This window comes from Bubalus kerabau, chromosome 9 (genome assembly GCF_029407905.1).
Source record: "Bubalus kerabau isolate K-KA32 ecotype Philippines breed swamp buffalo chromosome 9, PCC_UOA_SB_1v2, whole genome shotgun sequence".
Classification (NCBI taxonomy): domain Eukaryota; kingdom Metazoa; phylum Chordata; class Mammalia; order Artiodactyla; family Bovidae; genus Bubalus; species Bubalus kerabau.
Window position 1 is genome coordinate 67,855,246 of NC_073632.1, and position 27,477 is coordinate 67,882,722.

Genomic DNA, 27,477 nt, shown 5'->3' on the forward strand with positions numbered 1-27,477 from the left:
GAAGGTTCCAGTGACATAGGACCCTATCAGAGGCACAAGCAGTTCAGAAGTCAGGGCTGGTTGCAAAAACTGGCATTACTCTGGAGAAGAAAAGAAGCTTTCGGCCGAGCTGAAGCCGTGTTAGGGAAAGCAGCACCAAGGCTTTTGGAATGATAGAAAATCGCTCCTGGATTGCCAGTGACAGCATATGACCTATTCTTGTCCCATTTTTAAATTTCATGTAAATATTTACATGTTGTTCAAGTCAAAACTGAAACCTGCTGTGAATTAAACATTTTGTAAACTCAGATTGCCCAGAATTATTACTCATCTGTTTTTTTTTTTTTTGGTCTGTGATGATATCTAATAGAAAAGTAGTTCTTTCTTTGTCAATTTAAGGTTTTTACTTCCCCCAACCTTTTTTTATTTTTTTTTCTTGTTAATTTCAAATGTCAGTTTCTCTAAGACTGAAACTTACTCTCAGCATCTGCATGCTACTCAGCTTCCCTAAAGCTGGAAGTCTCAGAAGCACCAGTATGTCCTTTTCAAGGACCATTTATTTTCTAAAGAATATGGAAATTGAACTCAGTCCTACAAGTGGCACTACTTCAAAAATCAGGCAGGAATGTTGCTTTTGTTTTTCCTTGAGCTACTTTTTTCCAAAATAATAAATCTTCCTGATCTGAAAGCATTTCACGTACTTTTTCATCCTCGTCATTGGAATTACAGCCAAAATGTCTCTCAGTCTTCCCCAGTGACCTCATAATCACGACTTCTCCAGCATATTACCCTGGTTAACTTCTCTTTTGTTCCTCAGCCTGATTATAAATTGGCCTTTGGTTCTGAGATGTGTCATTTGCCTCCCTGACCTCTTTGTTCCACTCCTGGTGGCGGGAGGACGTGGCACTGACGCCCCTGCCCGTGGCTGCCTGGTTACTGGTTCCCTCTCCTGCTTGTGTCAGCTTTCATCTTCCCTTTTTCCAAGCATTGCCATCCTCCTATTTCCAGTTTCCCCATACTTCTCGTGATTATCTTCATTTATTCCCGAGCCTACTACAGCTGGCATGTGGACAGACTCCAGCTTAGTGCAGAGGGAAGCATTCTGCATTTCCAAGCCCATTGTCAAAACTCCAGTCTTACTCCATCCTTTTGTCTCTCCCTCGCCACTTTCTGTGGATGCTTCAGGGGTTTCCTCAGGCTGCATGTGTCTACCCCATAGAAGGCTTAGACTTTGGAGTTTAAAGCTGGGAGAGCCCAGTGTGGTTATTCCTGTTCTTATACGTAGAAAAACAAAGCCAAGGTGCTGCTCAGCGACTTTGCTTAGTCTCCCAGGATCTACAGATTATAGGCAGGTTTTATATTATTCCCCTCCTGTATTCTCCTAATTATCGGGAGCTCATGGATGGGATAAAATGGGCCAGGTGTCCAGAAATGGCATTCTTTAGAGGCAAGTGGCTCATTCATTCACTAAACAGATATTGAGTATCCCTAACATGGCAGATGTAGTGCTAGGTGAACATGATGCTTTTGGGGAGCAAGCCCAATCCCGGCCCTGACCTCATGAAGCACCCCATCTAGCAGGAAGGATGACATTTATCAGATAGCCACAGATGACTTACTGCAGACTCTGAGAAGGAAAGGTATTATATGCACTGGAGGATGTACTGGAGGGACGTGACCTTGTTGGGAGGTTGGGGCAGCCCTGCCCAAGGAATTATGGAGTCAGCTGCCATCTGAACCTGTCTGAAACTAGCTAGTTTTCCCCCTAGTCTCCCTAGACTGTAAAGAAGGCTGAGCGCTGAAGAATTGATGCTTTTGAACTGTGGGGTTGGAGAAGACTCTTGAGAGTCCCTTGGACTGCAAGGAGATCCAACCAGTCCATCTTGAAATCAGTCCTGAATATTCATTAGAAGTACTGATGCTGAAGCTGAAACTCCAATACTTTGGCCACCTGATGAGAACAAAGAGCTGACTCATTGGAAAAGATCCTGATGCTGTGAAAGATTGAGGGCAGGAGGAGAAGGGGATGACAGAGGATGAGAGGGTTGGATGGCATCACCGACTCAGTGGACATGAGTTTGAGTAAGCTCTGGGAGACAATAAAGGACAGGGAAGCCTGGTATGCTGCAGTCCATGGGGTCGAAAAGGGTTGGACATGACTGAGCGACTGAGCAACAACAAGTCTCCCAAGCCTATTAATTCACTCCTATCTGTGGCCCTTTGGAATATTGCATAAACCATGGTATAACGTGTTGAGTCATTTTGGCCAGTAATGGTTCCTGTATACAGAGTCCAGAATTGATTTATTTATCTGTGTCTTTAGAACCTGATAAAAACAGAATTAATTGCCAAGAATATTGTTTGTTTCCCTACTGGAAAAAAAAATGCAAGTTAGCATTCTTATTTTGGGCATGTTGAGGGTCATTTTGACAATATTTGAGTGATGAGAAGCTTCAGGCATGCCCTCCCAGTTGTCTAATATGTGTGGGCTTGGGGGCAAGGGGCTTGGGTGAAAATGAGAGTCCAGCTGATCAGAAGCCCCTATCTGTCCCAGACTGGACAGGTCTCCAGTCTCTGCAGACCCAGGATGATTATACACACTGTTCTTAGCACAATTTAGGAGTGCAGACAGCATCTGTTTAAAACAAATGGACTTATTATGTGCTAAAACTCATCTATTTTCTTTTTTTCTTTCCTATGATAGCTAACCTGTGTTGGGAGCCTTATATGTGTTTTTCATATTAACTATTTAATTCATATAACCACCCAGAGGCAGGTGTGATCATTAAAGACTGAGGCATGGATGTCACTTGGCTAATGAGTGGCTGAGCTGGGTTTGGACACGAGGAGTCTGATGCTAGAACCTGTTCTCTTAACCACGTGCTGTTCTGCACCCTCTCTTCCTTTTTGCTCTCCATCACATCTCAGAAGTGGAAATATAGGCCATCTCTCTCTACTGGATATTTTATTGACATCTATCTGAAAGATAAAATTGAAAAATAATTTCTCAGTGAGCCTGAGTGAATGCATCCTTTGTCTTTCTTCTTTCACCTAACTCACTCTCTGATAATTGCATTCCTCAGTTCTCAGTGTCCGTCTGAGGTTTCAGAGGATGGAAGTGATAACATGTCAAGACACAGGAAGAATTAGACACAGAACATGAATCCTATAACTCTGTTCCCAGGGTTTTTCTGTAACTCACGCTCCTACCCTCTTGTTATGTGAAGAATTTGTTTATAGCTTTCTTTTTTTTTTCTACTGAGGAGGAAGAATTTCATTCAGAACCAATTCCATCAGAGTTCCTAATGAGATATCTTAGCTGCTAGTAACAGATAAAAACAGGTAACCTTTGCTCCATTCTAGTCAATTTCAGGAAGAGATTATCTTGCCAGATTAGCATGTTGCAACTCTCAACAGGAGATTTGAATGATTTTAAAGGACTCCGCTAGGCAGTTGGTTCGGTAGTGACCCCGATTACCCTGGGTTTGCAGGGTGACTGTTTAGAATGCTGACTCAGCTGCGTCCTGGGCTGGATGTCCAAGTTGTCATCTTTAGACAAGTGGCATTATCCTTGGAGCTGCTGGAACATTAAGCATACGCTTGAAGCTCAATTTGGGAAATGATCAAGCATATGACTGTACTGTGCTTATTTTTCAGTATTTAGTTCAAATTTTGGAGATGGCTAAATGGGGAGATGCTTAGTGTGTCACTGTTGGAGGTTTTAAGTGATTAAAAAAATCAAGCAGATGAGTGCATAAAGATTTCTATGCAAACAATGATGAGCTTAAATTAAAGCTGCTGATTTAGTATGAGAATTACTTGCACTGATTTGTAGAACATCTATAGAGGTTCAGGCTTCCATATTATGCAAATGAATGAGTCCTGAAGAGTCAAACTGTGAAAAAAAATGAAATTAACTATAAAAGATATTATTACCCATTCAGCAAGTGGAAAATGTAGACTTACTTAGAGTTAACCCTTTTCATGTATTTCCTTGAGAAGATTGGCATCGGGGTGATGATCTTGACGGCATTGTAAAGAAGCCATGCAAGGCTTGCTCTTAGTTCTCCCAGTGTCCACTTTCTGTCCTGACTTCACTCTCTCCTCTGCTCCCTTTAGGCCACCCAGTGCACTTAACCAGTCCCCTTCTTCCCTTTCAAAACCAATCTCATAAAAGGATTTTATGAAAACTTGTCTTTTGTTGTTGTTTAGGTGTGGAGTCGTGTCTGACTCTTTGCGACCCCATGGACTGAAGCCTACCAGGCTCCTCTCTCCATGGGATTCTTCAGGCAAGGATACTGGAGTGGGTTGCCGTGCCCTCCTCCAGGGGATCTTCCCAACCCAGGGATTGAGCAGCAACAACCTAGTGTATTACTTCTTTCTGAAGGATCAGCTTATTAATAGGAGATAAACTGAAAGAAGTAAAAACCCTAGCGATGGGGCTAGTAGAATCTCATACACTGGTAACCTGGTGACGGTAGGAAAATTTCTGAGTAAAACGAGGGCTCTATATAAATCCAACTGTGGAGACAGAGAATATGGACAAGCAGATTAGAATGTATAAACCACAGTATTACAAATATGAAGAGCAGATGATTTTTAATGTGATAATACGTTTGTCAGAAAGCATCATCTTTCTCTTGCCAGACACTCGATCTGATTGCATAAACCTGGGTAGCAAGATGGTGTGTTATTTGATATTTAAACGGAGGTTCAGGGGAAAACCACTTGGTCTATAACTAGGAATTTTTGTCAGTCAGTCAGTAGCAGTGAACCTGAAATACTCTATTATCCTTAAATGTTGAATTTTAAAAGAAAAAAAAAGAATGGATTTCACCCATCTGCCTCCCCACCCTACACTTGTATTGATTAAAAATTGAGTTGATAAGTCTATTTCAAAAGTGACATGCCCCATGCTATGAGCATGGCTGGTAGTGACAACCAGACATTTGGAGAGGCTGACAGTTTAATGAAATCATGCTTTTTAAATTTTTATTGTTTTGGCATGTGAGATCTTAGTTCCCTGACCAGGGATTGAACCTGTGCCCCCTGCGTTGGGAGCACCAAGTTTTAACCACCTGACTACCAGGGAAGTCCCAACCCTGCTGCTTTTAGATAGACTTGTTGCCTTCTGAACACCCAGTCGTGATGAGTCTGAACTGGCTTCCATTCTACCCCTCCCCCATGCAGACTCCCCCAGCAACCATGCTATGTTGAGTTGATGGCGCCATCTAGTGTCAGTCTGTGGAAATGCCCTGTACTCATCTTTCATTCTCTGGGGGTCTGATCTCTTGGGTAGCTGGGTAAGGAGAGTCCCTCCCTGCTCTGTGGAGTACATTGTCTATTAGGGGGACCTCTCCCTAATTAGTACTCTTCTTCTGTCTTCTGTTTAGTACTGCCTCTGTGCCTTCCTCTGTCTCTGATGCCATTTCTTTCTGGTCTCCTCTCTCTAGTACCCCCTCTCTGTAGCTCTTCTTCCTTTCTTTTTTTTTTTTCTGTTCCAACTCTTGGTGAATTTTTTGGAACAACAGCAACAAAAAAACTGAAACTCACAGCTGATCAACTATTTTCCTGATGAAATGTTATGGCAAAATAGGAGAGTGTTATGCATTTTTAAAGTGAATTAACCACGAAAGGTCATATTGGAGAACCAGAGTGAAACTGGACAAAGTCCAAAAGTCTCACCTAGCAGACTGCCTCTAATTAGGTGCTTTAGTCACTCAATAATGTTTTCTTTAGTTTTTAATTGGCTTTGGAACTATTGTTACAGTATTATTTTCTCTTTTAAAACTACAAATGTAACCTCTGACTTGAATTTTAAATTTGAGACGACCTTCATGGAATATCCTGAACATCATGGTGTTTCTGTGTGGGACAATGTGTTCTGAGTTCCGAATAATCCGTTTCCTCTGGAATTTTGGGTCCGGTATTAAGTGAGAGAAAGGAGGTGAAAAGTCATGTAGGAGCCAGCCTGAGATGCGAGTACACCAGGACATTCGTGGGATCCGAATTTGTGTACAGGTTTAAGCTCCCACATCAAACAATAAATTTTAAATTTCCACTTGTGTTAAACATCTCTACGTTGTGGGTTTGAAAGTAAGTCCCCTCTGAAAAACAGGAACTGTGCTTGTCTGTTACCAGTTTTTGTGGTCGATCCGGCAACTATTTTGATTTTTGTCAGAAGGGAGGAAAAGCAGTTAAATCCAGTTAAAACCTGGTTAAAATGAACTGGCTCGTGAGATTTGAGTGCAGCTGTTCCCCACATCACAACACGAAGAGTGAATTGTTTATTATCTCTCTTCAGTATTATTAGTTGTCTCCACTGCTTTTTGAGCAGCGGCATCTCTCCTCTGTGTCTGTTTGGGGCTGAACCTTGGCAAGTAGGAGCTGTGAGGGGAGAGAGGTTCCTGTTTGCCGATTTGCATGTACCTTGTTTTTGTTTTTGCCGGGTAGGTGTGTGCGCCTTCTGTCTGCGAGAGCCATTTAGCATGTCAGCAGTTTCCTTCCAGCCGCGCGTGCTGACTCATGCAGCTGTTAGAGCCCTCAGCTGGCCCCACTGCGATCGGCCCACAGCACCAGCGCCGCCGTGGAGAGCACCTCGACCATTTCGCTGCGGGGAGACTATTTTCAGATCTGTGGTCGCTGCTGAGCTGGGTTCCCTTCTCCCTCCAGCAACCAGACACGGCTTTTGTTTCCCCGGGGTAGAAAATTGGGCATATTTCTACCTTGGTGACTGCGTGAGCATCACAGTATTTCTGGGAAGCCCCCAAAGAAAACCGATTTTTACTTCCTTTTAATTTTTTGGTGCTCCTTATAGGGAGAGGGGAGTGGGGATGAGAGTAAGAGAAAGGGGCTCTGCTGTTATTTCCTCCTTAGCACCAGAGGGAACTCTTCTGAACGGTTAACTGAGGTTTTCCTGGTGTAACCCAGACCTGACCCACTTCTCCCTGTGTCAGTGAGGTGTGTGTGCCCGGACTGGGGCAGTGGGCAGGACGTGTTCAGCAGCTAGCCCCACTTTGTTTTATGTGGTTCAAGTCCTTAAGTAATGACAGATTTTGTTTGTATCTGTTGCATGTTAATAAGGTTAAAAAAAAAAACAAAACTCAAACCTGACCTCAGGTCATTTTAAAGCTGGCATGTGTTTTCAGAAATGGTTTCGCTGTTTGTTTTTGGAGTTCAGTTCTGCTTATTTTCATCGGAAAGTGAAAATGTTACTTTTTTTGAGGTTTATAAATAAACTTCCTTTTGCAGATACAAGTTGATCAGAGCATCCTAAACTTATCTTGAGAAAGACGATTAAAGTAAAATCAGTTAGAGAAAGGAAAGCTTTACACACCATTGTGGAGTTTGCCTCCATTTTTTTTTTTTAGCTTCAGTAAGCATTCTGAAGCAGCTTTGACCAGTAATAAAGAAAAAGCCAAGCCACAGTGACTGTGTGTAACATGATGTTGATGGAAGTTCTTGGTTTCCGCCGATACAAATGACTCATCAGTATCAATAGAATTGTGACTTCTAATAATAACACAGTGCAAGACCTTCAAAACATGTGGTTTTAGCCCTAGCTGTTAGTGAAAGGTTGGAAAATATTAGTTTGAGCTTTTTTTTTTTCTGATCTCTTGATTTCACCCAAATTTAAAGTTGTTTTTTGTAGGTGTGATGATCACACTATTGTTTTTTCATCTTACTGTTTTTAGTTTCATTATGACCAAGTCGCCAAACTCAGATCATTTCATCGTTTAGAAATCTGTGCAGTAAGCATCTCCCGGGGCTGTGTTTTGAGGGAAATGTGGCTGAAAAGCAAATCCTCTCTGAACAGAGAAAGGAAAAAACGGGTCCGGACTCTGGTCCACCAAGCTGCCAGCCTTCTCCACAGCGTCTGTTGTGGAGGGTTGTGGGACCGCTGACTGGCTGATTGCCCTGTGAGTCATTGTCAGAGGAATCCAAGAGGAAGGGTAACAGAAAATGCGAGTCAGAGGAAACGGCCGAGTGAGAAGGAGCAGTTACGACAGGAAGGACGGTGCTGCCCCGTTTCCAGGGCTGAAGGGCTGAGACCCGCAGACCCTGAGCATCACAGGGAGGTTAGGTGTGTATTTGTAAGTTGCAGCCTCTCTGCTTGCGTCTATTTGTGGGCACTTTCTTATTTTGCTGTTCAGTTTTGGTTTGTTTTGCCTGCAGTTTGGCCAGACCATCAGAGATCGCTATCTTAGCTCGGTAAGACCACAGAGGTCTTACCCCAGGGCCTTTCCTTTTTGCATTCTGTAGTGAAAGCAACTGAATTTCTAGACTATGAAATCAGCACCTACATTTACCTTTATACAGCTTTTTTTTCTTTCTGAACACTTCATCTTTAGAAATGTTGCATCACTGGTTTCCTAGCTACTAGAGCCAGTGGCCTTTGTGCCTTACCTGCTCTGTTAGCCTTGATCTGGGAAATACTAAACGCTTTAAAGAGAAGCACAAAATGAGAATGTTACTAGTTGAAATTTTGTGTCAGTCTTGCCTCTCTCACAGTTCATCCTGGATGGCTCTTGTTTTTCCATGCCATCTTCTCAGCATTTTTTAGTTTTAATACTTATGCGTCCCTTTACTGTCTTTACCCTGGTGTCTTGCTCCCCGCTAGCGTTTCCTTTCTTTGCCTCTTGGTCTTCCTCCCTCTTGCCAAGTCTTTACATTTCTTTCTCTATGTGAACACGCACCTCTTCTCGTTTATTCTTGTAGATTCTTTCTGCTCCTGCCTGCATGCACACACCCTTTCTCACATCATTCCTAGACAGACCCAGGCATGTGCGCACATATGCACACACTCTGTGTATATATGTGGACACATGTGCACCAACACAGCCCCCTCCCTGACCCTGGTCTCTTGCTTGTGGAGACCCCACAGTGGCTCTGGGTGCTTCTGTTGCTATCTCTTCCCAGAGCTGGTTTCTGGGAGGGGTCATTCAGACAAGAAGGGAATTGGAAGGGGAGCATACACTGGCTTCCCGCCTGTGTCTAAGAATACATCCTGGGAAGGAGGCTGGATTCTGAGGCTCCAGGAAAAAACCCAAGGGAGGCTCTGGCTTCAGAATCCAGGGAGTAGGTTGTTGTTTAGTCCCTAAGAGGTGTCCGACACTTTGTGACCCCTGTGGACTATAGCATGCCAGGCTTCCTTCACCTGCTTCTCCTGCCCTCAGTCTTTCCCAGCATCAGGGTCTTTTTCAGGGAGTCAGATCTTCACATCAGATGGCCAAAGTATCAGAGCTTCAGCTTCTGCATCAGTCCTTCCAGTGAATAGTCAGGGTTGATTTCCTTTAGGATTGACTGGTGTGATCTCCCTGCAGTCCAAGGGACTCTTCAAGAGTCTTCTCCAACACCACAGTTTGAGAGCATCAGTTCTTCAGCCCTCAGCCTTCTTCATGGTCCAACTGTCACATCCGTACATAACTACTGGAAAAACCATAGCTTTGGACGGACCTTTGCTGGCAAAGTGTTTAGGAGGAGGTAGGCCTGAGCCTGGGGACATCAGCCAAAGAGAACAAGGTGTTGGGATGATTTTTCCACCAGCCTTGAGGTGGAGAATCCTGATGGGCTGAGAAAGGCCTCTGGAGGGGGTGGGTGGTTGGGGAGTACTCAGGGGAGGAGGAGGCTCAGAACTCAGAGTGTGAAAGAGGATGGGGATCATTGGCTTGCCTCTGGCTGTTAAAATGCCCACAGAGCCTGGTCCGGGGGAACTGGCAGGAGATCCCGGGGATACCCAGGCTCCCTCTGCGACCTTAAGCTGTCTCTTGCCCCACCAGAGAGACCTTCCCTGACCCTGTGGAGTGGAGGGACCACCCTCTTTTCCAGGCACCCACTCTTCTCCTTCCTTTTCTCTGAGGCTCTTATCACCCTCTGACCTCTTGTATATGAGGTTGCTTGTCCATCTGTCTCCCTCATTATGAAATCAGCTCCAGACTTTGGGGTCTTTGCCTCCTTTGGTCACTGTGTAAGTCCAGGGGCCTGGAAAAGTGACACTACAGGGCTGCTCATTAAGCATGTATTTGTTGAGTAAATGAACTTACTGTCTCTTAAGAATCACCTGTGGCTTCTCGCTGTCCATAGAAAACACTCAGAGTCCTCAGAAGAGCCTTTAAAGCTCCTTACAATCTGTTCCCAGGCTACGATTTCAGATATATATTTCATCAGTGTTTTCTTCTCGCTCAACTTTTGTTAGATATCTCTCTAACTAACTTATGTTTTTATTTTGTACAGTTTCCTAACGTATGTGTTATATCTGTTGGCTCTGAAGTTCTCTTAATTCGTCCTAAATTCACTTACTGTGCAAATAGAGAATTACTTGTCAAGGGGCTTGCTCTTTGAAGGGAACTCCGTTAAGCCCAGGTTATGGTGTTGGAATACGGACCCAGTAGAAAGCATGGTCCCAGACGGTAGGGAAGTTAGTATTTCTGGAGATCACATATATAAGCATGAAGCATTTGAAATACAGTGCACACAGCAGGATGTGATCAAGGGCCAGGATGAATAGTCGAGGTAAGTGTGGTTGGAGTTGGAAGAAAGGAGAGCTGGCAAAGATTGGACGTCAGGATGGCCTTAACAGAAGGAGTTGAATCTGCTTACATCCTTAAAATGATTGTGGGATTTGCTGAAATGGTCCTAATTACCTAGCTGATATCCTTCGAGATCTTATAGATGTCAGGTTCATCAGTTTTATTGTTCCATATCAGTCATTGTCAGTATACTTTGACCATTCCCAAGTAAGACCTTCTTAAGACATAATTAATGAAGGGATATGAAGGACTCTTTAAGTGCAGACCTAGAAAATTCTTCTGTAATAGTACAAAAAGTTTAAAATGTATGAGGAGGCCTTCACTTTAATTGTTTGAAAAAATGTAAATAGAACTTCAGTTCATTAAAACATGAGGAGTAAGAAAACAAGCCCAAGGTGGCCGGTGATATTTGTGGGACATCTGTGGTACTGTTCCAGCATATGTAAAGAACACATGAATTGGTAAGAAGAAGCCAGATAGCCCAGTAGAAAAATGATACTGTACATTTATAAACTTGAACAAGCACTTCACCAAAGAAACCCAAATGGCTAGTTGAATAATGTATGTTAAATAAAATTACAGTAACACACCATATACTCTCTCTGGATTGGCAAACATTTACATATCTGATATAACCATGTGTTGGTGAGGATGTGCATGCTTGGAAGGTCTTGTACGTAGTTAGTAGGAGTATAACTTGATACAATTACGTTAAAGAACAGTTTATTACTGAACCAAGTTCAACCAAGTACAATCCATCAATCTTACTCCTAGATACACATTTTGGAAAAAGTCTTACTCATGTGCTTCAAAACGGATAAGGAAGTTGTGGTACATATGTACAATGGGATATTTGTTGTTGCTGTAAAGTCAGTAAGTCACATCTGACTCTTTGTGACCCCATGGACTCTAGCCCGCCAGGCTCCTCTGTCCAGGGATTTCCCAGGCAAGAATACTGGAGTGAGTTGCCATTTCCTTCTCCAGGGATCTTCACGACCCAGATCAAACCTTCGTCTCCTGCTCAGCAGGTGGGTTTTTTTTTACCACTGAGCCACCTGAGAAGCCTGCAGCGGAATATTACTCAGCCACAGACAGGAACAAATTTGAGTTAGTTGCACTGAGGTGGATGAACCTAGAGTTTGTTATACAGAGTGAAGTAAGTCAGAAAGAGAAAACAAATATCGTATATTAATGCATATACAGGGAATCTAGAAAAATGATACTGATGATCCTGATTGCAGGGCAGGAATAGAGACTCGGGTGTAGAGAACGGACTTCTGGACACGGTGGGGAGAAGGAGAGGGTGGACAAATTGAGACAGTAGCATTGAAATATATATATTACTATATGTAAAACAGATAGCTAATGGGAAGTTGAAGTGTAACTCAGGAGCTCAGCCTGATTCTCTGTGACAACCTAGAGGGATGGGATGGGGGTGGTGGTGGTGGAAGGGCAGCTTAAGAGGGAGGGGGATATATGTCTTCTTATAGCAGATTCATGTTGTTGTATGGCAGAAACCAATACAACATTGTAAAACAGTTATCCTCCAATTAAAAATAAATTAAAAAAAAAGGAAACACTGACAAGAATGTTCAAAGAAACATTGACTAATAAGAGCAAAAACTGGAAACAACCCAGATGCTCATCAACATTGTATTCAATTAACTCATTTTGCTGTACTTACCCATTGAGATACTGTTTGGCTGTGGGGATAAAAAAAAAAAGAGTCAATAACACCGCATACAGGAGGGTGTGCGAGATGTGTTTAAGAGCAAGGATTCTGCCTGGGTTCAAAATCTGGGTCTCCCACTTACTTTGTGACCTTGGACAAGTTTCTTAACCTCACTGCTCATCAGTTTCCTTACCTGTACATTGGGGTAAATGACAGTGTCTGCCTGATAGGGTTGTTAGGAAGATTAAATGAGTTAATATTTGTGACATGATTAGGAGAGTGACTGGCATGTAATAAATTCTAGGTAAGTGTTTGTTAAACAAAAATGCATACATCAATATGGGTTAACCTTAGAAATGTCCAGTGAGAAAAGCAAGACACTGAAGAACGCATATAGAATGATTCCATTTATATAAAGTTCAAAAGCATACAAAACTAAGTGGATTGCTTAGGGACATATAGATGTTAAAATTATAAAGAAAATTAAGGCAATGATTGCCAGCAAAAAAAAAAAAAAAAAAATCTGTATAATGGTTACCTCTAGAGGTAATGGAGTAGGACATAGTAGGGAAGGAATTCTTTGGGGGCTTCCAGGGTCCTCAAAATGTTTTATTTTCTAGCCTGAATGATGGTCCCAAGAATGTTCTTTTAAAATAATTATTTTAACTGTGTGTGGATTTTTTTGCTAATGTATATACTTATTACATATTAGATAATACATTTTTTAACAGATTTTGTGAGTTGTTATTTTCTGAAAATATTTCTGATTTGATGTTATTTTAAAATTACCTAAGAAAATGCCAACCCCAAAGTAGCAAGGTGACATTTAGTAGGCATAAATGTAAATTCCTACATTTGAGTTAAAAAAAAAAAATAACCTGTTCAAATACAGAATTTGCACACCTGCTTGGTACCTGTTTCCCTATAAGACTTTGAGCTGCCAGTGTAGTGTGGTCCTTGCTTCTTACTGAAGGTGACATTTGCGTAGAGCCACGTTTAGTGAGCAGTCCCATTTAGATAGGACTATGCAGTGATTTTGCTCAGCTATTCCCAGGCCTGGTTGTCCCATGTACAGAATACCATGCCCCATTACTGGGGACTATTTTAAGGAAGATACTGACCATGGATGGAGCATCCTCTGTGATCAAGATGTTTAAGGATCTGGAAACTGGCCACTTCTAAGAATAGCCAAGGAAGTGGGGATGTTTAGTTTGGCGAAGAGAAGATGTAGAGAGAGAAAGGGTGTCTTCCGTCATTAGAAGAGGAAATCAGCTTTCTTTGTTGTTCCACAAGTCAGATGCCTGCCGTGTCTGCTGGTGGAGGCAGGTTTCAGCTCCTGGTGGCTGGAGACTTCCAAACAAAAGCTGTGGGCTCTCCTTTAGGCTTGACTAATCTTCGTACCTGACGTGTGGTTCCAGGCCCAGCAGCATCAGCATCATCCAGAGCATGTTAGAATGCAGAATCTCAGGCCCACTTCACAACTATGGAATCATGATCTGTATTTTTAATAGGATTTCCCTGGGGATTCATTTACACATTAGATTTTGAGAGGCACTGGCCTAAACGTTTCTAAGATCCTTTCTCTGTAATTCTTGGGATTCAGTGATTTTATTTAAAGTATATGTTCAACTGAAAATTACCAGTTCATATGTGACATTATTGATTTTAGAACCTTGACTATAGTTAATAATAAGGTATTTTATGTTTCAAAGTTACTGAGACAGTAGATTTTATAAGAAAAAATAAATTTGTAAGTATGTGTGGTGATGGATATTAACCAGACTTCCTTGGGTGATTATTTCACAGTATGTGCTGTGCTTAGTCATGTCGCACTCTGTGTGACCCCATGGACTGGAGCCCACCAGGCTTCTCTGTCCATGGAGATTCTCTAGGCAAGAACACTGGAGTGGGTTGCCATGCCCTCCTCCAGGGGATCTTCCCAACCCAGGGATCAAACCCAGTTCTCCTGCACTGCAGGTGATTCTTTACCGACTGAGCCTCCAGGGAAGCCCATTTCACTGTATATGTGTGTGTGTGTGTGTGTGTGTGTGTGTGTGTGTGTATGTGTATATATATATATATATATATATGTATAAGCACACACAAATATCAAGTCACTCTGTTGTCCACCTGAAACAAATACAATGTTGTATGTCAGTTATATCTCAATTTTTAAAAAGTAAAAAATAAATGCCTGTGTAGGTTACATGTAGATAAAGCCAAACAAGTTTTTGTTGCTGAATTAGTTTGAAATTTTTTTGCCCATTTTCCCCCTAAAGTAAATGTAATGTTACTTATGTCTTGGGGCAGCTTATAACAATTACAATATAATATAATAGTGATTTTTTCCCTTTTTAATATATAGGATGAGATTCTTATTTTAAAATTGTTAGTTCATTCAAATTTTTCTTCTGTAGTCTTTAAAATTTGCAGAGTGGATTAAGGTTCTGAATACCCCTTAAGAATGCGCATAAGAGATATTTAAATGATAAAAACATATCACATTGATTTTGTATTTTTTTGCTTGTGCATATTCCATGTTTTGACCTTATAGGAACCTTCAAAGTCTGAGTATTTATAGTGATTCTCCACAGTGCCCTTTATCTTTTAGATACTAAACCTGAGATCAAGTAAAATAGTTGTACCTTTTTCCCCCCTCAAAAGATCATGACTAATTTAAGCTCATTTCTTATTTTCCTTAAAGATTTGCTACTCATCCTTTTAACTGATGAAGTTCAAGTGGAACCCATGATTCATTTCATCCTTTTCCCTTTATGTAATTAGTCATTTATTCTTTTGATGTCCACAGTAAAACTAATACTTAGCATGATAGTCTTAAGATTCCAAAATAAAGAAGTTCTTAAATGACTTACAATCAGATATAAAATATGCTTTACTGTATGGCAAAAATGAATAGGGAAAACTTCTCATGAATAAAAGATGTGTTTTTTTAAGGCCATATAACCATGAGTTACTTGGCTTAAGCACATATTTCCAGATCTGTTTTCTTTTAACATGTAGGAGAAAGAAGAAACTGTACTTTGATATTTAGCTTAGATATTATTTGGTGATATATGGCATCTAGATAAGATAAATATGACAAATGGCTTTATAAAATGTAAGGTACTATAGGCACTTTATTAACTTCAGTGCATGATAATCCAGTTTTCATTTTAATTTAGCAGGGTTTCCCCTCCTTTTCTAGAACTGACTTAAACAAAATCTAAATTCCATCTTAGTGTGAGTCTTTAAGTTTCGATTTCTTTATCCATAAATGATTTTGAATAGATGTCACCACAGGTTATCATATTAGTAATTGGGAGGTGGAAGGCTAGACTTTTTTCTGTAAGCTTGCTCGCTTGTTTTCTTTATTTGTTCATTCATTCATCATGAATATATACTGAGAACTTTCTGTGTTCAAAGCTCTGGGCTGAGTGCTCTGGTAAGACATAAAATGAATAAGCCAGTCCAAGGTACAAAATTATTTGTAATTTATAAATTTATTTTTAATAATTATCATACTTTTCTGAACTTTAGAATGTTTGATCACCATTTTAAATATTGAGTAGACATGAGATCGATGGTGAACTTGATAGCTGTTAAAGATACAAATGTCCGAAGTATATACTTCAGTTTTTAAGAGCAAGGTTGAAGAAGAGTACTGCATATCCATATAGAGTTTAGCTGATCTTAGATTTTTTTCAGAATGCTTTGCAATCACATACTCCAGTCTAGTCTGTGCTGTTTAATACGGTCGCCACTTAGCTGCATGTGGCTTTTGACCACTTGAAATGTGGCTGGTCCAAGTCAAGATGTGCCATGAGTATAAAATATACCCTGGATTTTAAAGATTTAGTACCAAAAAAGACAAAATACCTTTTTAATAAGAATGCTGTTTACCTGTTGAAATGATACTATATATAAAAGTGTTTTAAATTTTATGTATTTCCTTTTACTTTTAAAAATGTGACTACTAGAACATTTTAAGTTACGTATGTGGCTCATGTTTTATTTCTGTTGAAAAGTGCTGGTCTAGATTCTAAAGTATAGAGTGATTGAGAGCTCTCAGAGAAAAATATCAGAGCTTAACACACAGAGTTTTAGAGATGAGACACCACTGACAGACTCCACTTACTCAAAAGAAGAAATCTCAGTCTGTACCTTTGCCCTACTTTGAGACGTGCCTGCTTTCCTGAGCACACAAAAAGAGCATTGATAGAGCGAGCATTTTAATATCTGCAATGTACAGAGTATTGAAGGGGATTAAAATAAATATCACACAGGTCCCTTCTTTTAGGAAAAGATCCAGCCTACTGAGGAGACAAGATATGAGCATATGACTTGTTATGTCATAGAAAGAGAGAAATAGCTATTCAACAGTCTTTTCCAAGAACTTGGAAGCACTCAATGGAAAAGGAGAGAAATGTCACCATGGCAGGGAGGGGTGCATTGATTGGGTGCTCAAGAGTGGGTGAGATTCCAGTGGGCAGAGGGAAAGGGGCATGGCGGGGTAGGAAGGGGATTGAGTGGAAACAAGCGAGAAAAGATGGAAAAGCACAAGAAAATAGAGTGGTCAGCTGAGTCCGAGGATGGAGTGTAAGGTATAAGTAGAATAAATGTTGCATATCTTTTTAGAGTTTCCCAGGTGGCTCCAGTTGTAAAGAATCTGCCTGCAATGCTGGAGATGTGGGTTCAATCCCTACATCAGGCGGATTCCCCAGAGAAGGGGATAGCAACACACTCCAGGATTCTTCCCTGGAAAACCTCATGGACAGAGGAGTGTGGCAGGCTGTAGTCCATGGGGGTTGCAAAAGCGCCAGACACTGCTTAGCGACTAAATAACAGCAAATCTTTGTTAGAAAGTCCTTTAAATAGCAAAATTAGTAATACTGTATTTCCAGTTAAACATTTATACTTATATTTGTATGCAATCTTGTAACTTAAAGAATTCTCAATAATACAGTATCATTTAATATTTTAGGCAACAGTGATAAGCATTTTTTTTTTTGCTAAAAGTGCACTGTTATGTCATTTGATTTTTGCTGTTGACTCCATTTTATGGAAGTAGAAAGCAGAGAAGCCTGGCTTGCATAATTAATGATAAAGTCTTGAATCTGAGTTAAACTCTCTAGCTCAGTTTTACTATGCTGAGCCACTCTGAATTGCACACCTGTAATTCTGTTTGCTTTGCCTGTTTTTAAACTTTATATACATGGAATCATGTAGCATGCACTGTTTCATGTCTGTGAAATTCATTCATGTCATTGCGTATAATGGTCGATATTTTAATTCTCAATGCTGTATAGTATTCCACTGTATGAATATACCACTGTTTGTCTATTTGTATGGTTTTCCGTTTTCTGGCCATCCTGAATGGCACTGCTGTTAAACATTCCAGTACATATCTTTGGGTGAACACACAGTACGTTTCTGTTGGGCATATATGTAGGAGTAGAAGTATAAAAGCAGCTAAATTATTAAATTGTCTTGGAAATGAGTCTAAAATTTGGCTTTATGATACTCTTTAGAAGAAAAGTAAAAGCTGCAAACTTTTAAAAAACTGAAATAGAGTTGACTTACAATGTTGTGTTAATTTCTGGTATACAGCAGAGTGATTCATTTATATATATTCTTTTTCATATTCTTTTCCATTATGGTTCATTTCAGGATATTTAATGTAGTTCCCTGTGCTGTACAGTAGGACCTTGTTATTTATCTATATTATATGTAGTAAAAAACTACAGACTTCTAATCCTCAAATACTATATCAAAATAGGTATCAAGGCAGCCTTTACAAAAGGATCTAAGGTGTAATCATTTTTCTGCTTTTAACACATTTTTGGATGGAAGCATGAAAATAGTAAACTTTTTCATCTATATAGAATTGGAAAGGGGTAACCAGGTGGCGCAGTGGTAAAGAATCCGCCTGCCACTGCAGGAGGTGCAAGAGATTCGGGTTCGATCCCTGGTTTGAGAAGATCCCTTGAAGTGGGAAATGGCAACCTACTCCAGTATTCTTCCCTGGAAAATTCCGTGGACAGAAGAGCCTGGTGGGCTACAGTCCATGGGGTTGCAGAGTCGGATGCGGCTGAGTGACTGAGCACACACAGCATATGAAAAGACTGAATTTGTATCACTAAGGTTTCTCTTACAGTTATACTTTTTTCCTTCAAGAGAAGTTCTGGCAGATAAATAGTGGATAATGAAGATGAGATTGTTACCAGGATGACATTATACTAGGGTATAATGAGCAATAAGTATCTGGATTATGTTTATTGGGAGATGAGGAATTTGAGGTGCGGGTAAATGGTAGACAATTACATCCCAAAATCTATAATGAAAGCTACAGTTCTCAAAACTTTATTGAACTTTCCTCCAACCCTCCCTCTTTTGTTTAGGGGAATCTTCAGGCAATCAAATTTGCATTCTTGCAAAGAAGGCAATTACCAAATTCCCCAACCTGTTTTTAGGGGAAAAAAAAAAAATGAAGGCAGACATTTATCCAGAGGCATCCTGTGTGAAGGAAGGGTAGTTCTAGGATTTGCCAACAGAAGACTTCAGTCTTTGTAGCTTCTTAACGCTAATGATGATCGTTTAAAGATGGGTGTTTTATGTTTAGACTGACCAGAGTTGTTGAACTTAAATTGACTGGGCAGAGGAAGAAATCTGTCTTTTTTCTGTGCTCTGACTCAGGGTGGCCCTAGGCAGGTTACAAGGCAAATGGAAATGTAGCCTCAGTGGACAAAGAACATTGTTGTGGTTATTGGTGGTAAATGAAAATTATTTTAGAGTGGAGCGAAGGACATTAACTTAGGGCGTATCACTTATGAACTGAAAGTTTCGTTCCTCTGTTGCTATGATGGACATCTCTTGCGTTTTGTAGAAAATCCCTCCTGGTTATTGTTATGTCCGTGAAGCGCGATTACTCCAGCCTCCAACTACTGTGTGTACTTTGAGGGATTATGGGTATATGTGTAAAAGTCACGTTTTTTTTAATGTCCACAGATGATTTCCTTAGGGTTACATGGTGTGGGTCAGCATTTGAGCTTATTCAGTTTTTCCTCTCACTTTCCAAAATCAATATCAAATGAGAGCATGATGGGGGAATCAAGTTATTTTCAAGTCATATTTGAAGAACAGGTGTGTTCTTTCCTGATTTGCAGTGCAGGTGCTTTTGAATGTAACAGCCTAAAATGGTGATTAAAAAATTATCCAAGTGGAACAAAGCAAAGTTTTAAAAATGACTTGTAAACAGTTGCTCTTATTTTTTTTTTCCTCTTTTCTCTCCACTTAAAATAATGTGGATTTCTGAACACTCCAAGAACCTCTTAACAATACTGCTCCAAACATGTGAATTACACTCATTCAATAAAATCCAGCCTTTTCATTGGTAGGACAATGTCGGGTGGTCACAGGGCCCTGGATCTTTTCTTTGTCCAGTCCAATTCTAAGGCGGAGAACAGTCCTCCCTGCTTTTGAATCCAGTGACATCTTTCCATTCATCATTGAACACCAGGGGGAGCAGAACCACAGACCCCCCCCTGCCCCCAGAATACCCCTCACCGCTGTGGGCTCCCACTCTCTGCCAAGGGGTTTGTAGCTTTAGTTTTTCAAGAGCCTCTAATATCTGATGGTGAAATCCTGCACGCAGGTAGCCAGTTATCAGGCTTGTGTGGGTGTGTTTAGAGGGGTCTCCCCTTAAGCTTAGCTTTAGGTCTTGGTGACCGAATCTAAATAACACAGGTTACTCATCACGAGTTGAAGATTTTCCCCTTTTCACATTGATGCTTCTGATATAATTTTGTACGTTGGCTGATGATGTGTGCGTACTTTGTGGCTGCTGAGATGCAGCTGGAAAGTGTGTGGGGGTTGTCTGCTTCCTCTGAGGCTGCTCCAGGTGGTCAGGTGGGGGCGGCCGTGATAAAGGTACAGCACCACTTCCGGCAGTTCGTCCTGAGAGTTCTGTTCACCGGCTGCCTGAACCCGGGTCCCGGTTCTCTCCTGCACGCTTTATTTTTCGCCGCTTCAGATTCGCCTGACGCTGGTTGATGACTAAGGTGGTGGTTCAAAATTCCCTTTTTATCAATAGCTGTGAAAAATCTTTCCAATTACTTTGTGTCGCCATTGCTCTTTCTTCTTTTGCTGTGCATTTTCTGTATTTTGTAAAAAAAAAAAAAAAAAAAACGAGGCCTGAAAAAAGAATTTAGTATCATAGAACAGATAAAGGTTAGGTGGATCGTTTAAACCCCTCATTAGAGCAAACGTAAAAATCATTTTATGTTCTTGGCAGACCGAGTATGCGAAAATGCATTTTATTTTGGAAGCTGTTATTTAACACAGATATGGAAAAGTCCATTTCAGAATATTGACAGAGGATCACTAGACTTGTAAGGGGTTCATTTATTCCATCTGCCCTTCACATACATGTCTTTTGAATTTCTGCGTTGCATCACTGACTCGATGGACACGAGTCTGAGCAAACTCCAGGAAATAATGAAGGACAGTTCCAGTACGCTGCAGTCCATGGGGCGCAAAGAGTTGGACGTGACTTAGCGACGGAACAACAGACCATCCTTGGAGCTGGGAGAAATGTGAGCTGCCCTTGGGGGGTTTACAGTCTCCCTGGAAGGAAACCAGCGTTTATTAATATACCTGACAAAGGGATGATCTTCTTCATCCTTTGAGAAAACCTTGTCAATGAGATAATAGAATAACATTTTCAAGAAAGAAGCTGAGGCGCAGAGGCGCAGGACCCGTGTAGCGGAGCCCTGAGGAAAGAGACAGGCCTCTGGCTCCAGATCCAGTGCTCTGCGCAGTGTGTGCGCTGCCTCTCGCACTTGGTCATTCAGAGAATAACTTGATTTAGGGACATCCAGAAAGTATTATGGAAATTCAGAGTCAAGGGCGACGAGTGCAGCTGGAGTAATGGAAGAAGACCCACTGGCTGGGTGGAAATTAGCCCTGAGCCCTAACCATGGGTAGCATTTGTATCCAGCAGCCATGGAGGAGAAAGGGTCTCCCATCCAGTATAAGCTGAGTGAGGGCAGGGATGATCCCAGAGGGAGGAGGACATGTCTGTGTGGGCCATTCAGACGGGAGCCGTGAGAAGCTAGCACTGAAGGGGTGCTCACTGTGCGAGGCGCTATTCCAGCTTCTCTACATCAATGAAGTAATCCTGCCCTCACAGCAGCCCTCTACGGCAGATGCTGTCAACTCTTTGAAGGATAATGGAGGTGGCACTGGGACTCAAAACCCAGCTGTCGGGCTCCAGAGCCTGAGCTCTGAACACTCTGCTCTACGTACCCCTCGTTACTAGGAGATGTGGATGGTGGGGAGGATTTTTTTTTTTTTTAATTTTTAATTTTGTACTGGGTTATAGTCAGTTAACAATGTTGTGATAGTTTCATGTACATGTATGCATTCTCCCCCAGGGAGAATGTATCCAGCACCGCCACCGCCCCCCCTACATCCAGGCTGCCACATGATATCGAGCAGAGTTCCCTGTGCTATACTGTAGGTCTTTGCTGGTTGTCCATTTTAAATACAGCAGTGTGTACATGCCCATCCCAGGCTCCCTAACTATCCCTTCCCCTCTATCTTCCTGGTGGGGCGGTCTCTTGAATTGCTGGGGACAGTGATGGAAAGATCAAGATGGCAGGGGTGGTGATTGGGAGATCACAGTGACCGTATTGTGATGGTTGATTTGGGAAGAAAAGAAGAAGCATTTCCTCTGAGTCAAACAGGATCTGGTTGGCGCAAGTGTGTAGCAAGAGACAGAGGGGAGCTTTAACGAATCAGCAGGCCTGGAATGATTTGAACTGAAGACGTAAAGAAGGCTGTACAACTTGGAGACTGGGTGGCATTTCTGCTGTTGAAGAAACGAGTGAGATCAAGAGAGAGTCTCTTTTGAATGAGGCAATCGCACAAGGGGAAGAAATGAAGCCTTTTGAAAGGGTTAAACATGCAGTAGAGGCACTACATGCTAGACAAGTGGTTCACTGGAGGGCAGTTGAAAATCAGGGAGAGGAGTCCAAGGGAGGGGAGAGTGATGAAGCGGGGCTTCTGCACAAGGAGAGAATTGATATCCCTGGAAACAGATGATTTCTCAGCATGAGAAACCCAGGGCTTTGGGAAGTACCCTCAGTTTGGCAGAGGAAGGAGAGGAGCAGCAGTCAAGGAGGACACAGGGGAAGCAGCTAAGCTAGGGGAGAGAGGATAATAACAAGAGAAAATTTTAAAAGTTGCTGAGCAATGTTAGCTGTTGCAGAGAGGTCAAGGGGACAAAGAGTGAAAAGGGGCCAAATAGTTTGACAAAGGGGAAGGCCATCTACACTCTGTGCAGTAGGCTTGGTGGAAACCCAGGGGAGGGGAAATCCAGCTGGGCTAAGGACTTTGGAGGTCTTCAGCAGACCTCCTCTAAGAGCTAAATTTACAGGTTAGTTTAGCATCACTGCAGAGTGGGAGCTTTGTAAATAGCTCGGGGCTGCTTGAGACTGCTTTTTGTCACCTTGGTCAGTCTGGCCTAATCCGTCTTTCCGAACACCTAATAAATTTGGTGTTCCAATTCATTCGTTCACATAGCATAAGAGTTCTGATGGTGGAGGTGTTTAATTGATCACTGCCCACTGAAGTCATCATTTGGGTGCCAATTTGATACACCCTTAAAGCAGAGCAATTGAGGCAGAAGACTCTTCCTTGGGAACCATGCTTTAGAAGATCATCCAGCTGCCCACCGCCTGCCCCACTTCCCAGGGCCATAGACTCATCTATTTTTCAGTCTCTTTTGATGATACTGTTTGCTACAAGGAATCCAGATAGTGTCATAACACTACCATACTCAGGGTTTCTTTTCATTTTAGGGCTCCCTTATCATATAAAATTCAACTGATATGAAAATAACCCAATTGTTTTTCCTAACTTCTCAGATATCCTCAAGATCCCAAACTGTGTCATACATCTTCCAGAGGCTGTGTCCCCTTTGGTGACAGTCCAGGATTTCCCAGTTTCAGCACTACAGCTGTGAATTTTAAAGCATTTCATCCACCACCGTGGCATTCACAGTTATTTTTATTTACACTGCCAAGTTTGGAAATGCACCTCACTCTAGCATTAGTATAAATTTTTTTTAGGGAGGAGAGAATAAATTTGTATTTACAAGTGATCGTGGTTTTGTTATTTTAGCTTTTGGCTGGAAGCCTATTTGGTTCTTTCTTTTTCCAGCCAGTTTTTCTTGGTAACTACAACTTGGTGCATTCTGCTGTTAGAAAATATGTCTCCGTGTGGAAAACTCAGACTTAGGAGCATGTAAACGCTTTCTCTCCCACCCCTCCCCCACCCCTAGCGTAGATTACTGGTAAGTGAAACTTCAAAGAGTCAGCTCTGGAAAGTCAGACCCCACCGCCCACCCCTGCCGGCCCCTCGCTTCTCCTTCTTACTGCCTGTCTCTGTCATCATTAGCATCTTGACTCAGAAGCATGAGAGGGGAGAAAAATGAAAGTCAGGTCAACTTTGTTTCTTATCCACAGTTTTGGCAAAAGTTTATAATTGTCTTTGATTGAACTCTTGGTAGTTGGTTTTTGGAGTTGTCTGGGGTTTCATTTATTCTCCAGTTCTCCTAGTTTTCAGTAAGAAAAACTGAAATTTTAGTATAAATATAATCTAGAGTTCATTGTTTTTAATGAGAGAAACTGCTTAATCATTTACTTAGGTTAGAAATCTGATCACCCGAAAGTTTTCAGCAAATCAATTTGGTATCTTTTCATAAGTGTTTGATTATATTAGCATAGTCCTAATATGTTTAATACAATTTAATCTTTCATTATTAAAGCTCCTAAATATATTACTGTGCTTTATCATTATGAACATTGAAGAACTGTGCTTCATTAACCATTTTGTTTGAGTCATGGATGGATGATTTTATAAAATATAATAAAAATGAATTACTAGAAAAATGAAATTAAAAACATCTAAAATCATAAGATTTTTAAAAATTATTACATTCAACAGACATAAAATTAACTCTGGAAAACTGCTAAAAAGTCTCTGAACTCTCCTCCTTGTTTCTGGCTTTGGGGCTGGTCTACATAGATCCCACTTTAAGTCCCACTGGAATGGGATGGAATACAGACAGCTTAGGAGCTATATAAACTGAATCCCTCAACTTCAGGTCATACCCTCAAAGTAGGTTTTGATGGGACTGTCATATCCATATTTCTCACATTTGTATTTTTCACTCATTAAAGTCAAGTGCAGAGAAAAGAATCCTGTTTAAAGTTTTTCTATGTAAAAATATAGTTGCAGGACAATCACATTGAAAAGTTTATTGGCTTTCTTCCCAGTTCTCAGATTGTTTATTTTCCTTGCTCTGAATGTATGCATACATATATACAAACATATATATATATGTGCATACATATATAAGATAATTTTTTCTCTGTAAAGATAAAATCATGAAGAATACTCTACAACTTATTTTTTGCTTACTATTGTGTTACAACATTTTTCCTTACCAATAATCATAGATCTGATGGCTCTTTTTAATATATCGGTGCACCATCAATTCGGTTCAGTCACTCAGTCGTGTCCGACTCTTTGCGAGCCCAGAGGTGCACTAGTTGCACCATAGTTTCTTTAAATATTCCTCAGTTGATGGCATTCGGGGGCATCCTAGGTTGTTACCATTCCACAAAACACCGCAGTTAAAATTCTTGTGCGCATATTCTCACTTACCCACTTTGAAGGATAGATTTCTAAGAGCTGAGTCAGAGATGATGCCAGATGACATTCCAAAAAAGTTGCATCAATGGAGAGTCTCACCAGGAAAATATGAAATACCTGGTTACCTCACTGCAGCTAGAGAGCTGGAATCTTCCAGGTTTCCCACTCTGGTGGATGAAGAGTGATTCTCTAGTTGTTTTCTTTGAATACCCTTGGTTGTCAGCGAGATTGTGCCTCTTTTTGTATGTTTAAGGGCCTGTTGGATTTTTCTTTTAAGTTTGGGACAGTGGGGGGACAGATTTCATTTTACTGGTCTTTGTAAGTACCAGTTTTTCTGTGTGTGGTGTACTCGGTGATTGGGGTTTATGTTTGGTTTCGTGGGATAGAGGAGATACAAAGATGAAAAAAATACAGTGTTGAATCTTGTTTTGTTTTGTTGAGTTGGCTTAGTTCTCATTTTCTTTCGCTAACATTTTTTTCTTCAAGATCAGCTTACTTACAGGAAATCCGTCTCTGTCTATTTGTGTGTAATGTAAAAAGAGCCCAGGGTGGGGCATCTTTATGGCTTGGCGTACTGTACATTGTTATTCAAGACTGCCCAAGGAGTGTGCATTCGCATATGTGTGTTTTTTTTAGTTGAAGTGAATTTACATAACATGAAATTAACCCTCTTAAAGTATACAATTTACTGTGCAGCCATCACCTCAATCTAATTCCAAAACATTTTCATCACCCCAAAGGAATCCGCCTACCCATTAAAAAGTCACTCCCAAGACCCTCATTTTTCATCCCCTGGAAGCCACTAATCTGCTTCCTGCTTCTATGGATTTACCTTTTCTGGATGCTTCATATAAATGGGATCATACATATGATATGTGACTTTGAGGGGGTCTGGAGTCTTTAATTTAGCATAATGTTTTTGAGGTTCATCCACACTGTAGCATGTATCAGTATTTCAGTCCTTATGACTGGATAATATTCCATTGTATGCCACAAATATACCACAATTTGTTTATCCATTCATCAGCTGATAGACATTTGGGTAGTTTCCACCTTTGGCTGTTGTGAATAATTATACATGTAAATTTAGACCCCGAGTTAGTCATACAGAGGGAAGTATGAGGGACAAGCAGGAAGGCAGCTGAGAAGAGCCTTCCAGTGGGTCTTCTAGAGCTTTCCCTTCTCTCAATGATCGGTCATTTATAGAATCTCTGGAAGGCTGAGTCAGCCTTGGAGTCAGATTGGCAGGTTGTTTTCACTAGGCTTTAAGCTCTGGGTTAAACCAGAATATAAAGCCACCCAGTGGATCACATCCTCTGGATTTAAAAAGAAACTTACTTTCAACCCTGGGGCATGGCTGTATATTTCCCCTCCTCCAGGCAATGGGTCTCTGTAGCCTCAGTGGGTACAGTGACCAGGAGGTAATATTTGTGGCAGTCCCCTCCATGGCCATGACCTCTGCCTCCGGTTTCTGGCTTGAAGCTTGAGGAATCTGGTGACCAGAGAGAGGGATTGTGCTCATGATGCGAAAGGGGGTTTGGTTCCCAGCTTAGCAATCTTGGCTATGTTCCTCCCAGTTTTCTCCTCTGTAAAATGGGGTTACTGATACGTGCTAGGGTTGTAGAGAGAGTTAGGTGAGATCATGTAGAATGAGCACTGTTACGGTGCCACGTGGTCATGCCTGATGCCTGTTCATTTCCCCTTCTCAGAGCCTCCCTGTTCTCTGCTGTCCCATGCCTCTAACATTACGTACCTCACAGTGTTGTACTAAGAACAACATGAGCACATATGCATGTTCCTAGCACCATGGCTGCCATGTAAGTAAACACTCAGTGTAAACAGATCGAAAGATACCTTACCTTGCAATCTGTATTTCTCATTGAGAAAACACCATCTAGTTGATTATAAGCTATCTAAACGCTTTAGGTGGTAAAGATTTCACCTGGGCTTATTGAGTTCTTATGAAGCTTTGTATTTATTATTACAGACATATTTGGCTAATTAAAAGACAACCATGTTCAGGAGAGATGGACAGTAGCCAAGATCTCGGTGTGTGAGTTAGAAGTTTAACATCATATTAGCACAAACATGAGAGAAAGTTTTGTTTGTAACATGTTGTTGCAACCTATCCCTCAAAAAAAGATCATGTGCAGAGTGTGAAATCAGCTCTCTAGAAGCTGACACTTCTGTCTGACCTTTGGAAACAGGCATTTAGTGCCCTGTTTTGAGTACAGTTTGGGTGTCATTATTTAGAAACCCTGACTTAGGACAAATGGAAAGTGATTTTGGGAAAAAAAAAAATAGCTGCAGAGAGAAGAAACTGTCTTCTACCATGTTTCCTCTTGAAAGCATACTCTGTGAGGATGAAGGCAGTCATCCCAACATGCCTGTTGCGAGGACATGTTTCTTGGGACTTCCCTGGTGGTCCAGAGGTTAGGACTCCCCGCTTTCACTTCTCAGGGCTTGGGTTGGATCCTTGGTCAGGGAACTAAGATCCTATAAGCTGCTCAGTGAGGCCAAAAAAAAAAAAAAAAGCCTTTTTTCCATCTATGCCAGTATAATTGAACAAGAAAGACTGTT

The 27,477-nt window shown here is 41.3% G+C and overlaps 1 protein-coding gene across 9 annotated transcripts in view; it reads left to right on the forward strand.

The window, feature by feature from the left end:
• The window catches only part of BACH2 (BTB domain and CNC homolog 2), a 389,117-nt gene that overhangs the window by 4,612 nt on the left and 357,028 nt on the right, over positions 1–27,477 (forward strand). The window contains exon 5 of one of the 9 annotated variants that reach the window (XM_055535471.1): positions 1–27,477. This exon is cut by the window's right edge and continues 6,398 nt beyond it. The exons of the other annotated variants lie outside the window; for them this stretch is intronic. The gene's annotated coding sequence lies outside the window, so the exon portion shown is untranslated. 9 annotated transcript variants of the gene reach the window in all.